Source organism: Equus caballus, chromosome X (genome assembly GCF_041296265.1).
Source record: "Equus caballus isolate H_3958 breed thoroughbred chromosome X, TB-T2T, whole genome shotgun sequence".
In the NCBI taxonomy this organism is placed as follows: domain Eukaryota; kingdom Metazoa; phylum Chordata; class Mammalia; order Perissodactyla; family Equidae; genus Equus; species Equus caballus.
Genome location: NC_091715.1, coordinates 100,199,653 through 100,217,397, shown reverse-complemented (window position 1 = coordinate 100,217,397; position 17,745 = coordinate 100,199,653).

The following is a 17,745-nucleotide window of genomic DNA, read 5'->3' as shown; positions in this document are numbered from 1 at the left end:
CGGGTGAAACCCTGGGCTGCTGAAGTAGAGCATGCGCACTTAACCACTCGGCCATGGGGCCAGCCCCATTAAGTGCTTGTCTTTTTACTATTCTGTGTAATAAAATAAGAAGGGTGCACAGAGCACTTCTGCTGCACAGCTTAACACAGTGGTTGTCTCCAAGAAAAATACGTGCATGATTATTTGAGTTGTGCCCTAATTTAGCTGCTTTTTCGTGGAACATCGTTTTTGCTTGAAAGAATGGCTGGCAGAAAAACTGTGGCTTTTCAGACATGGTATTGGGCAGACATTTTCTTGAAAATGATTGAGATGAGCCTTCAAGGAAGGCAACTGGTGGCATTTGCCGCCAACAGTAAAATTGGAGTTTTCAAGCAAAATTAGAATTTTGGAAAACTTGCATCCACAAATATAGGCTTGACAGCTTGCAATACTTAAGGATTTTCCTAAATTGATCAGCGGTGATAATGAAGACGAAAGCCTTTTTCCTTTATCTCCTTTTAGGAGAGAAATGATGGCGGCCTCTAGGGCCTAATGTTAATCTTACTCGGTTTTACAGTGAGCATTGTAACCTATATGACATCAAAGCCGTGGCCATTTAATAAAGAAATCACTGCGGTGGTAACAAGGTGAACCTGGGTGAGGCTAGACCCAAGATTTTTTGAACCCTTAATAAGGAGAATCTGAAAAGATGTCAATCCTGGAACTATAATGTCTTTTTCTGGGTGAGTTAGAGGTGATATCTGTGCTCATATACTGAAGAGGGATGCATCAGTGTCTCTCACCTTGATCCCAGCTATTTGGGTAATCCAACCAGCTTCCTTTGCCTTGATTAGCAATGGAAACTTTCATCTCCTTCAGATGAAACTTATTCCCCTGCAGAGGTATGTAGTCTGGCCTTATGAATGAGCTAGGAATCACACAATAGGCAAATATTTCATTTCCTGAAGTCTAAGTTTTTGTGTCTTAAATCACATCACATGTGAAAGATCAATGGCATAGTCCAGGTATGGCTGACATTTAAAAGGGTAGTTCTTTGGAAAGATCTAACTTAGTAAAACAATAGTAGACACCAGGAATTTAGCACCAGCTATATAGTGTTCTATTATTCCCGAAACGTAACTGTTGAAACATTCCTTAGACATTCTGTACTATAGTTTTTACCTTTTACATTGTGTGTCCAGGGCTTGGGTGAAGTGGGACAGTTCTCACAACCATGTTTGCATTGAATAGTCCCGCCTTCCTTGCTTTAATTTATTGGTCTGGGTAAACAATTGGATCAAGAAGTGATTATGTTCTTTTTAAAAAAAAAATTGATAAACGCAAGGACTGAGAATACAAGGCTGTCATTCTAGTGGTAGAGCACAAGGATAAAGTGATACAAACTCCTGCTCTTGAAGTCCCTGGAGCTGCCCTTGTTTCCACCCTTTATCAGGCCAAGTATTCCACTTTTCCATTACTTGTAAGATATATCACAATACCTTTCCTTATATTCCATTTTTGTGCTTAAGCAAAAGGCTACAGACTAAGACCAGAAATACGGTAAAAAGCAATAGACTCTCAAGAAAACATGGAATATTTGAGCTGAGGTGGGCAAAGTGCAAAGCCGGGGTTGAAAACTAACAGCCTATGATTAACTGAGAGTGCTTTCCCTCTGACAATAGGTTCTAGGTAACAAGGTAGTTGCTCCCATAGAACAATTTGATGGAGAAGAGGAATTGGGTAGGATCAGATATTTGTTTCTAAGGACACTGAGCAACTTCCAGTGAAAACAATGAATAGACTAAATTATGGAATACCTGATTCAATGGAAAAGATAAAATAGAGCAATTGGGAACCCTACTGCAAGAATCTCTCTCCACTTAAGGCTGTCAGACCGAGACAACTCGAAAAATGAGTTTGGAAATTGGACTTCTCTATTGTTTATTGTAATATGAGTTGAATGCACCACTTTACTAGATTTCCTTAGTGAAACTTGGGACAATGGTAACCTAAATAGGTGATCTAGGAAATCCTGAGCTTTTCTTGGTCTTTAGAAAAGAGTTCCCACTGTGCCCTGCTTATAAGGAAAAGAAAGAGCAATTTGCCTCATATGCCCTCACTGAGACTCATACTTTGAAATATGAAAACACTTTAGGTATGAGGGTGATATTGCAATATCAGAACAAAAAAAAAGAGGAGACATAGATTTTGAGTGTGCTTGACTAAGAACATAAGTTTATATCAGTTCAAATTAATTGCAATTGGGGCTCTCACCTATTATTAATATATTGATTAGCTCTAGACTTAAGTTACATATAAATAGTAAAATTTCAAGAGTGGCCATTAAGATACTAGAGAGTATATAACGTCTGATGCATTAAAGGGAAAAAACGCACTAAGAAAAATATTAAGCCATAAAAAGGTGAGAAATGAGAAAAGTGGAGCCTCAAAAAAGTAAGACAAATAGGAAGCACATAGCTCACATGTATTAACAATCACAGTAAGTGAAAATGGACTAAACTTACTAATTAAAAGATACTGTCAGATTTTAAAAATCCAGCTCCATGCTAAAAGATAAGCATGTAGAAACTTTGAAAGTGAAAGGATAGAAAAATATATCATGCAAGCACTAACCAAAAGGAAGTTGGCATAGACAAATTAATATGACACAAAATAAATTTTAAGACACAAAGCGTTATTAAAGACAAAAAGTACAGGTGAATGTTAAACAGTGGTACAACCATACCATGGAATACTATTTGACAATAAAAAGGAATGAACCATTGATACACACAACAACTTGAATGGATCTCAAGAGCATTGTACTGAGTGAAAAAAAGTCAATCTCAAAAGGTCACATACTGCGCTGGTCCCGTGGCTGTGTCGTTAAGTTCACATGCTCCGCTTTACTGGCCCAGGGTTTACACGGTTCAGATCCTGGGTGTGGACCTAGTACTGCTCATCAAGCCATGCTGAGGTAGCATCCCACATAGCAGAACCAGAAGGACCTACAACTGGAATATACAACTATGTACTGGGGGCTTTTGGGGAGGAAAGAAAAAAAAAAGATTGGCAGCAGATGTTAGCTCAGGTGCCAATCTTTAAAAAAAAAAAGGTCACATACTGTATGATCCTACTTATAAAATCTTGAAATGAAAAAATTATAGAAATGGAGAAAAGATTAGTGGCTGTCAGGAGTCAGGGATGGTGAAGTGGAGGGCGTGTGTGACTATAAAGAGGTAGCACACAGGAGATCTTTGCAGTGATGGAATTGTTCCACATCTTGATTGCAATGGTGTGATAAAATGGCATAGAACTATCCACGCACATTGTACCAACATCAATTTCCTGATTTTGATATCATACTATCGTTAGGTAAGATGTAACCTTTGGGGTAAACTGTGAAGGATGCAGAAGACCTCTGTGTACTATCCTTGCAACTCCCTGTGAATCTACAATTATTTCAAAATGAAACTTTTTAAAAATGACGATAAAATGTTCAATTCACCACAAAAAATAATCATTCTAAATGTATGGGCATTTAATAAAGTAACCTCAAAATATATAAGGAAAAATGTTATGGAACTATAAAAGGAAATGAACAAATTGCAATCACATGAGAGAATTCAATTTACTTCTTTAAAGTATTTAAAAGACAAGGAGAACAAGAAATAGTAAAGATATAAAATAGTGAACAATGCAATCAACAAGCTGATTTAATGGACATTTACAGAATCCTGCACCCAATAATGAGAGAATACATTTTCTTCTCAAGCATACATAGGACATTTGCAATAATTGACATGGACTTGGCCATATAGCAAGTCTCAACAAATTTCTAAGAACAAGTATCATAAAGATCATCTTATCTGACCAAAATGCAATTAAGATAGAATTTAATAATAACAATATAACATTTAAAAAAATGTGTTTGGAAATTTTAAAACATGCTTCCAAATAATTCATACCTCAAAAAGGAAGCATAATGGAAATTCTAAAATACCAGTAACTGGATAATAATGAAAATACTAAAGATTAAGATTTGTGGGATTCAGTAAAAACAGTATTTCAAGGGAAATTTATGGGCTTAAATTTTTTGTTATATGATATGTACAGAATAGGTAAATCTATAGAGACAGAAAGTAGAATCACGGTTGACAGGTGCTGGAGGGGCAGTGGAGGAGAGATGGAGAATGACAGCTAATGGTTTCAGGGTTTCTTTTTGGGGTGATAAAAATTGATTGTGGTGATGGCTGCACAACGTTGTGAATATACTAAAAAACATTGAATGGTACACTTTAAATTGGTGCATTGTTTAGTATGTGAATTGTCTCTCAATAAAGCTGTTTTTTTAATCTTATGTTAGACTAGAAAAAAGGCTAAACACTAATAAGCTAAGCATCCAAATTAAGAAGTTATAAAAAGGCCAACATAATAAGCCTAAAAACAAGAATGAAAGAGAGAAGAGCAGAAATAGATGAACTAGAAAGCAAAAACACATTAGACAGTATCAACAAAGCCAAAAGTTGGTCCTTCAAATGGTATGATTAAAAAGGCAAACCTTTAATGAGACTGATTAAGAAAAAAAAAGGTGAAAATAAACAATATTAGCAATGAACACAAGGACATAATAAATAAATAAGCAGAGATTTTAAAAGATAACAGAATACTATGATTAACTTTATGACAATGAATTTGAAAGCATGGATGAATTCCTTGAGAAACAGAACTTACCAAAACCGACTCAACAAGAAACAGAAAACCCAAAGTGTCCTATAACCATCGAGGAATTTAAATCAGTAGTTTAAAAGTCCATCTGCTCCAAAAAACAGGCCCAGATGGAATAGATGATTCCAATCTTATACAGATTCTTCTAGAGAAGAGAAAGAAGTAATACTATCCAATGCACTTTATGCAACTAGTAGCAACCTTTATATCAAAACCAGACAAAGTCAGTATGAAAAAGGAAAATCATAGATAGGTCTCACTTATAAACATAGATGTGAAAATTTTAAACAAAATACTAGCAAGTAGAATCCAACAATGTATAAAAAAATTCATGATCAATGTTGGAATGCAAAATTGGCTTAACATAAAAAAAAATCTATCAAAGCTTGAGTGACACATTCTAACATTTATACTGAAGTATCAAAATTCAAAAAGAGCTACATCAATTTTGAAAAATAAGAATAAAGAGGGGAGACTTATTCTACCAGATAGTAAGATATACTACATAACCATGTATTAGTCAGGATAACAATTGGCTATGCTACTGTAACAAATGAACTCCCAAATCCCAGTGAAATAAACAAAAGTTTATTTCTTTTTTTACATAAAATTTAATTAGTGTTGGGCGGCTCTCCAGTCTTCGACACAGTTACTCAATAATCCAGGCTTCTTCCATCTTGTGGCTCCTCCATCTCAACACGTGGCCTTTTATACAGGATTTTAAACTACTTTGGCCCAGAAGTCATTCACATTACTTTTGCTTATACTACCTTGTCCAGATCTAGTCATATGGCCTCAATATAAATGCAAGGCAGACTGGGAAAGTAGGGAAGTACAAAGATCACTTGGTGAGTACTAGCTGCCCTTGCCATATCACAGTAATAAAAGTATGTGGAAGAGATAAACAGATAAGTGGAAAGGCTTAGAAACAGACTTAAGTAAATATAGAATCTTAATACACTATAAAATTGACATCACAAATCAATGAAGAAAGGATGGACTGCTTAGTATATGGTATTGGGAAGACTGGCTCACTATTTGAAGAAAAATAAAACTGGACCCTTTTCTAGCACCAAATATAAATCTGGACTCCAGAGGATGAAAGACCTAAATAAGAAAGCTAAACTTATGAAGTTAATAGAAGAAAATATAAGAGAATATCGGGGCCAGCCCCGTGGCACAGCAGTTAAGTTCACATGTTTTGCTTTGGTGGCCCAGGGTTTGCCAGTTTGGATCCTGGGTTTGGAGCTATGCACCACTTGTCAAGCCATGCTGTGGCAGGCATCCTACATATAAAGTAGAGGAAGACTGGCACGGATCTTAGCTCAGGGCCAATCTTCCTCAGCAAAAAGAGGAAGATTGCCGGCAGATGTTAGCTCAGGGCTAATCTTCCTCAAAAAAAAAAAAAATATATATATATATATATAGGGGAATATCTTTGTGGCCCAGAATTAGATAATAATTTCTTAAACAAAACCTCAGAAGTACATATCATAAGGCAAAAAAGATTAATAGATTTGACTACATAAAAACTAAGAATCTCTATTCAATAAAGGACATCATGGACAAAGTTAATAGATGACAGATAGAAAAAAACATATTTGCAATATCTTAAACTAACAAAAGAGTAATGTCTAGCATACACAGAGACCTCCTGAAAATCCGAAAGGAAATGATAGGAATATACCACCCTAAGTAGGCAAAATATATTAAAAGTATACTCAAAGAAGAGGAAAACCAAAATGCTTAGAAAAACATGAAGAGATGTTCAAACTCATTATTAATCAGATAATTGCTAATTAAAATACAATTATAAATACATTTACACCTATTTGGCTTGCAATTAGAAAGCTGAGACATGCCAATTGTTAGTGAGAGTATGGGGATACAGGAACACACAGCTGATTAGATTTTAGATGGGAGCTACTATTTCAAAAAGCAATCTGACAATACTTAATCAAATTAATTATACATATGCCCTATCGCCCAATAATTCCATTTATTTTATATATATTCCAGGACACTACCCACACAGGTCCATAAGGGAACATGTATGAGGACATTCACCACAGTGTTTGAGATAGATAGTAAGGAGTTGGAAGCAGTCTAGATTCCATTTCCAGGAAAATGAAGAAGTAAATTAGAGCGGATGAACACTGTGGTACTTCATGCAATGGTTTGAAACTACAGACCAGAGGCATGTAACATTTTTTTTTAAATACTACTGAGGGGGAAAAGACAGAATGAGAACCACAGCACCATACCACTATGTAAATTAAAAATTAATGCACACAAATTAATACAAGTTTTAAAAGAACTCAGAAAAACAAAAATATACCCATCAAATATAGATTTCCCTCACTATCCGAAAGTAGAGAGTTCCTATGAAATCTTTCGTAAGTTGAAATGCCATAAGACGAAGAAGCAATTACCATTATTTTTATACGGGAAAATTTTTGAGCATTCTCAGACTCAAAAAATAACCTATCAAATTATAGCAAATAACACATAAAACATAAAATAACACTAACATATAGTCAAAGCAGGAATTATATGATAAATACACAGGCTATATAAAGTAGTAATAATGTGTGCATAGTATAGTTTCACTTACCACTATCGGGAAGACAACAAGCATGCCAGAAGACTGAGAGGTGGTGATGATGATGGCGTGTTAGGCTGAGTCGTCCGAGGTTGGAGTGGTGGGAGGTACAGGAGACCGGGGTGCAGAGAGAGAGGAAGAGGGTCAGCTAGCAACATCCCATTCGTAGGAATCCATCAGGGCAGGCACGTCACTCACATCTACACCTTCTTCTATGTTTGCCTGCCTCGAGGTCGAAGGTCGAGGTTCCTTGTCTGCTGTGTCTGTTGTGGCTGATGTAGCTGATGTAGAAGGCGTGAAATACGACAGTGTGCTTGATTGCTTAGCCTCTATAACCACTGGTTGCAAAACAAACGCTATTTTCACAAAGCAAAAATCTTCAGATTTCTTTTGGTTAGCAAAAACAGAAAAAAGGCAATGAAATTATTTTCACTGAAAAATTAAGGAATCAATTTGAGGAAAAATCTATCATAAAAAATATTTCCAACTTAAGGAGGCCTTATTTCATGCAAGTGCCTTAGTCCAATTAAGTTTTACAATTATTTTGTTTTTCTACATAAGAAGTGTTTATAAACATACCAAGGTGTTTGATAAGTTTTTAGATGGAATCCTTTGAAACAATGAGATTCAACTCTGGGCAAAGGGAAGAGTTGTGAGGCCAAGCCAACTGAGAGTGTGAGAGATGCGGAGGTGATCTGATCCTCCCTGTCCTGTCAAGAGAGGGGCAAGTTGCTGTCTCCCGACCCCTTCCTGTGTTCCAGAGCTTCTCATTATTTGCATTCAGGCATGTGACTCTCTTGCTCACTCCAAAAATATACACGGACAGGTGACCAAGGCGGTGACCTGAGTAAATGCCTTTGGCCCCTTCCATCTGTCTTCCAAATTCCCATAGAGATAACTCAGCCCCAGCATAGATGGGAGCACCATTCCTACCAATGGAAACCGAATGGAAACCCTCCTAGACCCCTGCAGCTGAGAGCCTCTATGAAGCCTGGAAAAGTGATTGCTGGGAGGAAAGGCCCTTCAGACACACCTGTTCTCTGTCCTTATTCATGGTGCCTGAGTAGAAGCTTCCCTGGCCCCTGTCTGCTGCCTCCCACCTAGCCTGAGGAGTGCAGTCTAGTGGGCCTCTCAAGCCCAAACTCCAGGGAACCCAAAAGGAGCTTAGGCTCGCTGCAGGGTTGCTGCCTGTCCATTACCCTCCTCCCTAGCGGCCCCTCAGCCAGGCTTAAACCAGTGTCCAAAGAACTCTCACCCATTCACCATACCAATTAACATAGACCAGGTGCTCTCTGGCCGAGTCTATAAATACCTGGAAAGGATATGTAAGGTTGTGTGCTGGGAGTGAAGGGAGGGTATATGTGGATTTTTCAGGAGAGAGAAGCTATAGTTACCAACACAGGAATCACTGGCCCAGAAGGTCTATGTTTATATTCTTTGTTTTAAATAGGATGTTTTCTATTTTCTTTTAATAATGAAATTAATAGTCATTGTAAAAATATTCAAACAATGCAGAAATGTATTCATTTATTCATTTAATGTCTTTATTGAGCACCTATGCAAAGTACTAAGAATACAATGGTGAGAAAAACAGGCTATGTCTTTGCACTTGTGAAGCTCACAGACTAGTAGGGGATATACATAAATCAAATAATCATACAAGTGTATGTAAAACTATAATTCCATATAAGTACAAAGAAGGAATGGAAGACAGGTGTACAAGAATATATAGCAGAAGATCAAGACACACTCTAAAGGGGTAGATAAGGGACAGGGAAAATTTCCCTAAGAAAGTGAAATTTGAGCCTTAATAAGGATAAGTATTGTTAACTAGGCAAATAAGACAATATAGATGTCTTGTAATCTCACTGCTACAGAATGCCATGGCTAATACATTGTGGCATATCCTTCCAGCTGTTTTACTATCCATGTACAAATATGTATGTGCATATATATGTATGTATTTATGTGTAACTGCAATAAATCTCAATCCACAAACTCAAGTGTGTAAGACATCCAACTTTTATTTTCTATAGCAATACTTACAATTTCCATTTTGTCTTCTCATTCCATGAGGGTGACTGAAACAGTATCAGTTCAAGATCTACTGTTTTCTCCACGAGTGCGTCTAAGTTCAAGGATGTTTATGCCATGCCTTAGAGCTGTTGTAAGGAAGGAATCCATGTGGTTCTAGTATCATTGTTCTACATGATTCACCACTTTCATTCCTTCCTTGTGGCCCCTTCAGACATGGTGATCTCTATTTGCTTCTGTGTCATCCTAATCAATCCTGTCATCCTGTCAACACGATCAAGACTTTCTCTGCTACTTCCCAGCCACTGCTATGCTGGGATACAGAAGGCTTGGTATGACCCTATCCTACCTGGCTGAAAGTAATGTTAGCACCCATCCCCAAAGATGTCTCTTAAGAGGCATGACACAAGTCACCCGCACAATCCAATCCAACAAACCTATCTGAGGAACTTTCAGTCAATACAGACTGAACTGATGAGGAAAGTTTCTCCCTTCCCACTTGAAACTCACAGAAATGATAGAATATGCACCCCCTCTAAAATAGTAATATAGTCAAACTCATAATCATAAAATGGAAATCCCCAAGAAACAACTAAGGGACTAAAAACACTGAGCAGGAGGTAAAGAGAAACAGATGGATATTGGTTTTAAGGGCTGGAGACGAGGATTTTAATCCCATATGGCAAGAGAAGGCAATGCCTCTAGGCAGTGGAAGATGCGAAGCTACTACTGAGCTCCTGTCCAAATCCAGACTCCACAGAAGCACAACCAGCACATAAAATGATGACTAGAAAACCTTTTCTCACAGCAAAGATATATAACAAGAAAGCTTGTCTTTTATGTGAAGTTATGGGTGGATAAAGAGGCCCCTGGGAGCAATCAGGACTCAGGCCAGTTCCACCCATAGGTGTGGGGTTGAATTCACAGTTCCTACATGTTAGAGAACCCAATGGACATAAGCTAATGTAAAAATTAATCTGGAGCTGGCAAAACGTGTATGGCCCTAGCAGAGGTAAACCCAAAAGCAAGGAGATAATTAAGACATTCAAAGATAGCTCTCAGAAAATCACCCAGAATGCAGCACAAAAGGTGAAGTGGTGCAAAATACGAATGAGAAACTAGAAGACATGGTAGAAAGAATGCCTGGGAGAGTTCCATAGAGGCCAACGAGAAGGAGGAAAAAGCAATATTTGAAGAGATTGTGGCACAGCATTTTCAACAACTGAAGCAAGACATAAATCCTCATATTGAACATACTGAGTCTTGAACAGGCTGAATACAAATGAAACCATAACTAGACACATCTTAGTGTAAGCATCAACTATACCTAGCATATTTTCATGTGTTTAGGCTTTGGGAAAACACAAAGCCCTTCCATAAACCTTTCCTGAAGAAGGGAATAGGAAAAATGGGAAAGTAAGAAATACTGTGAGAGAGAAAAACAAAAACATAAGATTATATCTAAAACAATATTCTATCATATATGCACACATGTAAATACGTATATATTTATAATCTCCAGTGGAATATTAAGTCCCTATTTTAAGAATACATAAGATACCATCTTCAAGGAAAGGAGGAAAGGGCACTCTCTTTCCAGGATTCCAGTGAGAGAGTACATGGAAATGTTCAATAGTTTTTTGTGTCTGTCACCCTTCCTTAGTAAATCATTGTATATTTTCTTCTTTCCAACTATTCAGAGGTTTGCCTTGCAGACATAAGCAGGATGAGCCCATTGGGAAATGGTGTCAGCTGTTGATCAAGCCACAGTCTCTACACAGCTTATTTGCTTGTACTCTGTTTTTCTCCTAGACACTAAACTCTGAGTACAGCTCTTTTAAGCTACAACTAAAGTAACCAACATACCATACAATAGAATAATGGTGGCTGGAACACTGTGCTAATGTGATACATTACAAACCCGGAAGGGGTGGGGGAGACAGACTGAGAGAACAGATGAAATATGGGTAACAGTCTAAAGGTACTTTCCAGAAAATCTTTAATCTACGACTTAGGTAGGCATCACCAGGTAGGTCTAAGAAACAGCGTTTTAAGAAAATGTGGGTATAGTGAGGAATAAACACAGAATGATAAAATTGATTTCAATAAAATTTCAATCAAATCCCGGTCCTGCCTCCAAGAGACATCTCCCAGAAGACCTTCCTTGGAGTTTTCCCTTCTCCAAATTTCACCAGTCTCTTCTATTACTTCCATAAGTGACTATTCATATCCATTGCCTGTGCACTTCAAAATTCATATTATCTCCCACTGAAATAGAACTACTGAAGGAGTCAGATACAATCTTTAGTAAAATAAGCAATAACAGCATTAAAAGGAATGTAGTTAAAGCAAGAAAAATAATTTCTGGGATTGAAAAACATGATTTTCATATTTAAAAACTCAATCAGAATAAATGAAAGAAGGAATACACTCTAAAAAGGAGAGAAATTTATAGGCACATCCTCTTATCTTAACAAAACAAAATTAGAAATAAATAATAAAAGATCACCACAAAATGATAGTATAGCACTATTCCATGAAATAACCCCTGGGTCAAAGAGAAAATTAAAAACAAAATTGCAAGCTATAAGGAAAGCAAAGAAAAAGAGAATGCATCCTATCAAAGCCTATGGGGCAATGTCTAAAGCTGTACTCAGAGAAAAATAAATAGTCTTAATGGCCATTATTATTCAAGAAGACCATAAATAAAGGAAATAAGCACTCTTCTTGAAGAATTAGAAAAGTACAACCGAACAAATCCAAAGATAGAAGAAATTAGTAAAAGTTAAAGTTAAAAATAATGACCAAAAAAAGACAATTGTAGAAGTGATAAATAAAAAGCTGGTTCTTTGAAAAGACCAATAATACAAATACATTCTTCATGACTACAACTAAGTAAAAACAGAGGGAAAGAAAAAGTATACAAATTATGACTAATAAAGGGCTTAACTACATAAATAGATGTGATTAAAAGAATTATAATTTTACATACAAATCTATGATATGAAATTTAAAAACCTAAAAGTAATGGATGATTTCCTAGTAGAATAGAAGTTACCAACATTAACCCAGGAAATAGAAAGTCTGAGTAGACAAATTACTAAAGATTGGAAATGTGATTATAGATCTACCACTAAAAAGAAAGGAACCAGATCAAATGGTTTTGCAGTTCAGTTATATCTAACCTTTCAAGAAGAGAAAATATCAATGTTACTTGGATTCTACCAGAAAAAGGGAAAAAACCTGAAAGCTCACTAATGAATTTTATAAAGCTAGCAAACAAACCTAAGACTAAAACCTGTTAAAGATAATACATAAAAGATAACTATAAAAAATATTAATAGTAAATACAAAAATAAAAATAAAATATTAACAAATTATAAAACATATAAACAAATAGAACTCAGAAGTTTAGCAAGAAAAAGCCATACTATGACCTAGTAGGGATTGATCCACAAGGCAAAAATGGTCAAAATCTGAAAATTCTATCAATATAATTCATTTCACAAAAAATTAAAAGGAAAAAAGTACATTTCAGTCAGTAGATATTGAAAAGCCATTAGGAAAACAAATCAGTAGCTACTCCTATTGAATACCAAGAGGAATAGAAGGGAATAACTTAAACATTGAAAGGGCTTTTTACCAATAATCAACAGCAATCCTCATTCTAATCATGAAATGATAAAGTCATTTCCACTAAAACCAGGAACGAGTCAAGGTTATCCACAATCTCCATTTTTATTCAACAGTATTTTTGGAGATTAAAGCTATTACAATAAGATAAGAAAATAAATAATTAGCGTAAAATTGGGAAAAGTTAAAACTAATTTCTATTTACAATTGATATGATTGTATTCATCTAAAACACAAAAGATTATTTAAAAATCACAAAGTCAATAAGCAAATTAGAAGAGGTGGTGAGACATAAGATAAATACAAAAAATTAATAGCTTTTCTCTATTCTAGCAAGTTTTTAGGGAGCACTATACTGTAGAGACCATGTGCTAACATCATTTTCTAATTTTTTTTCTTAAAAATACATATATTACTGGTGAAAGGAGTATCATCTATCAAACTCATCCACAGAATGTTTTCATCAATTGCAACTTAAACCAATTGTCTCAGTGTCAATATCCCACTGATATTTATTTCATTATATTATTTTCTCTATTTGTACCAAAATGTGTGTTTAAATCTGTATCTCTTCCAGTTTTTTGATAAGAATATTATTTTATCTTGTAAGTGTCCCCCAATGAATGAAATGTCTTAATTCATAGTGCTCAAGCCCTCTAGATATGACAGTTCATCGCGTGTTTCAAAAAGATCAGTTTCTTATCTTTGGTTCCAAGGCACACATGACAATATATAATAACTCTCCTGCTTGGAAGACTGAATTAGCTAGCAGATTTTCAAACACTCAAATACACTGATTATCTCATTCATTGTCCTATGTCCCAGGACAGCATTAAAATTTCTTTGAGTGAAGTGTTGTCACATTCATGTAAGTCACCTGCTAGACTAACTTTTACAAATTGTGGCATTTTCATAGCCCAAAGTGCACTGTATTTATCCTTTTGGTGTTTTAAATGTCTTCATAATAGACCCATACCACAATGAATTACTAGTACCACAACCCAAAATTATTAATTTCATCTTTTATAAAACAGGTTCTGTGGCATAGGACTTCACCAACAGTCCTCAGTGCATCATATCTCAAAGATACCAAAACAGCAATAATGTTCCCATTTATAGAGAAAAATAACAATGGTAAATAACCTATGACTAATAATGCATGAAAAGTGCTGCCAAAAAGTGGAGGAAAAGACGGCATATTCAATGTCTGGGGCTGGGAGAAAGAAGTAAAATTACATCTCTACTTCATAAAACACACAAAAGCACATACCAGAAGAATTAAACACACACCTACACACACACACACACACACATACACACACAGAGTTATTTTTAAAAGCTTGAAGAAAATATAAAAAGTTATTTTAAAATTTTGGGTTGGGAAAAGCCTACCTCATTATGACTTAAAACCTAGAAGCCATAAAGGGAAAGGCTGAGTGATATGACTGCCTTAAAATGTCGATCATCTACAGAGAAAGACACGACGAACAAAGTTAAATGAGGTAAGAGATACATGGAAAGATGCATATGATGTATTTTAAGTGAAATAAAAGTTTCAAAATACAACAATATATGAACTGAGTTCTTTTTCTGATAAAAATGTGACTATGTATATCGTTTATGTTTGTATGTGCATAAACTACAATAGACTGGTAACAGTAGCTAACTGTACAGATGGGTGAGAAGAGGACAGTTTCATGTTTTAATTTATATGTTTATTTGTTTTAATTTTTAGTAGATGAGTTACTTCTATGGTTTAAGAAAAGACAGTAAAGATTAAAATAGAGTTCATTGTGAAAAATAATCTCTCAGAGTGCAGAGAACTCCCAAATCCGTCTCAGAGTGGTAGTCAAACGTCCATATGGATGCACAATCCTGTTCACGGATGCAGAGGCTATAATATGGACTTCACTCCCAAACACTAATTTTTCCCCTTTCTAAGTTAAAACAAATATACCTGGGATTTCAATCAGTAGTTAAAAAATAGCTGATTCCAGGATATTACTAACATCTTAATACTTCTCCAATTATCCTCACCTAAACAAATGTGATTATATATATGTGTGACATATATTTATAGATATTCATAAGTTATGACATGCATAACATAAAGGTTTAACCTCTATATTAGAAGAAACTAACCAGAATTTATTGAATTTTCATAAGCGACATGGTGTAATTTAATACTTTTAATTTTTGGCTATAGATTACATGAACCTGCTTAACAAGGGGTGATAACTGATGAAGCAAATAATAACTGGTTATAAAGAGTCATTCTCCAAGTCAGTTTGAATGGATTTAAGATTTATAAAATACTTTAAATAGTTTGTTTTATTTGGTCTTGCTTAGATTCCATTTTTTCTAATATCAAAAAGAGAATCCGTTTAACTCATTTTAAATGATGGAAGAAAGTAAAAATTAAAAGGTTGTTTTATGGATCCATTTCATTATGTCTGGATTTTCATTACAGCTTATTGAAAGAAAGCCACAAAAATTAGCATGAACATAGTTAAATCACATTTTAGTGAAGAGAAGACTGAAATGGAAATAGAAAAGAATAACTAAAGAGGTGACAATTCATTTTTCTTGGGATTCAAAAAAATTTAATGTCAAGTTATCATTACTGATCAAACAAAAAAATGCAGAAAAGGGACAGACCAACCAATATGTAGGGGAGAATGCATTGCAAATAGTACAGTTTTCTCCTGCTGTAAAAGTATACATCTTCCAAATTATGTATGAAAGCTAATTAATAATGCATCTTAATAGTCATAAAAGTACCATCCATTGATGCTTTGCCTCTGGCAAAGGGGCCTCACGGCAGACAAAATTTATAATTGTGTCCAGGGAGAAATATATTCTAGCTGTTGAATACAAGTATTTGATTTTACCAACAGGTCAGTCCCCATAGCAGACATGGATACACCAGGTTCTCCTCCTTTGACAGCACCAACATCTAAGTCAGTTTGCCCTGATTCCCTGAGCTCTAAATAAACAATCTTCTGATGATAATTTGGTTTCTGATGTAGACTGAGCTTAAGGAGAGAATGTTCTCAGCAGCCAACATAATAATCTGGTCTACTGGGTATTACGTTTCTTATAGTAACATAAATTATCATTCTGGTTTTTTATCTTCAAAAAGAAATTCCACCCCATTTGATAACATGTCCTCTGCAAGCTTAGAAATGCTCAACAAGCAGGAGGCTCTAGGCCCAAACAAAGATGCTTGTGTTACACCTACTCTTTCACATTTTAAAATGCAAATGGTCAACAGGGCCAGAGAGTTACACTTAGCCCACTCTCAATGGTGGACTGAATTACATTTGCATGAATCTTTCAGGATAAAGTTACCCCTTCAACAAGGCTTCTTTCCCGACCCTTTCCTTCTCCCTCCCCCCAGGCCTGTCCCTAGACACACACATTGCCCAAGCTCTTCACACAAGACCCCAGAGGGACCCAATGGAGAGGCCAAGTGTGGAGCTATGGCACTCTGAAAGTAACTACACATTACCCTGCTTCACACATACCTCAGGGCAGGGCAGACCAGGGGCCATTCTCCTAGTTTTCTGCACCCCAGGATGGCAGCAAGATAGGTCTGGTGTAGAGGCAAGGAAGAGCCACAGTTTAAACAGAGAACCCAGACAAAACCTCCAGCCTGGGGTGTGATGTAAAAGGAATGTACAAAGACAGCATTGAAAATAGTCACAATCATTCCTAGAAAAGCCATTCTCAAGGGAGCTTAGCAGAGAAATTAACCAAACACAGGCATAAACACAAAATTTCCCTGAACCGCATCAATTTGCTAAACCTACACTTCGAATCTCTTTAGAAACAAGGCAAGTAAAATATGAGTTAAAAAAAAAACAATTTCCTGAACCTTGAAATATTATGCTTTGGGTGACAATTTATAAGAGAACTATACTCCATCTTTGTAAAATCGCCTTTGAACACATTTGCCTAGGATAGACCACTTATATTCCTAAAATCATTAGATAAGAAGAAAATCAAAAGAGCAAGATAACCTCCAACTTTCCACCTTCCTCGGTTTCCCAGGAGCTGCCATCCTCTCTAAAGGGAGGACACTGCCTCCTCCCTGCCCCCATCAGCTGCCACAATCACAGCCACAATCCTAGAACTGTGCCCTTCCCAAAATGATTGAGTGGCAACCTCCGATGTGAAAACATCGGGACATCAGCATGTGGCTTGCCTGGACCAGGAGTCACACATCTGTCTCACACTTCCCAACCTCCGGGTGATTCAGTTCTAAATAATACCAGGTGTGCGACATCAAAAGTGCATGCAGTGCACATAGGGCTGCGCCACGCTAAGACTGGTTCCTTCTCAGTCTCTGTTCAACAAGGGTTCCAAACAATCGTGGCATCCAGTCACATCCAGGGTCACTGTGTTACCACAGCAACAGCAATTATTATTCTGTACTAAATGCCCACTAGCAGATGACCTGGTGTTGTGGGAATTCAATGGCCACCCCAAAAGACACAGAAGCACAAAGACACTACTGCCAAAGATCTCCCAGAAGGAGGAAATAAAGATAGAAGGGCGAGGGAGGGAGAGGGAAGAAGAATGGGAAAGAAGAGACCTGTGAGAGCAGATGGAGCTGGTGAGGCCTGGGCCCCTGCCACACGGAGGCTTTTTATTACTCAAAGTGAACCTCATTTTCTCCCCAGGCATAAAAGTGATTCAGCACCCCGAGTTCAACACGGCTTGATCTGAATATTTTTTGTAGGTGTTTAAGCTACATATCTGGGTGA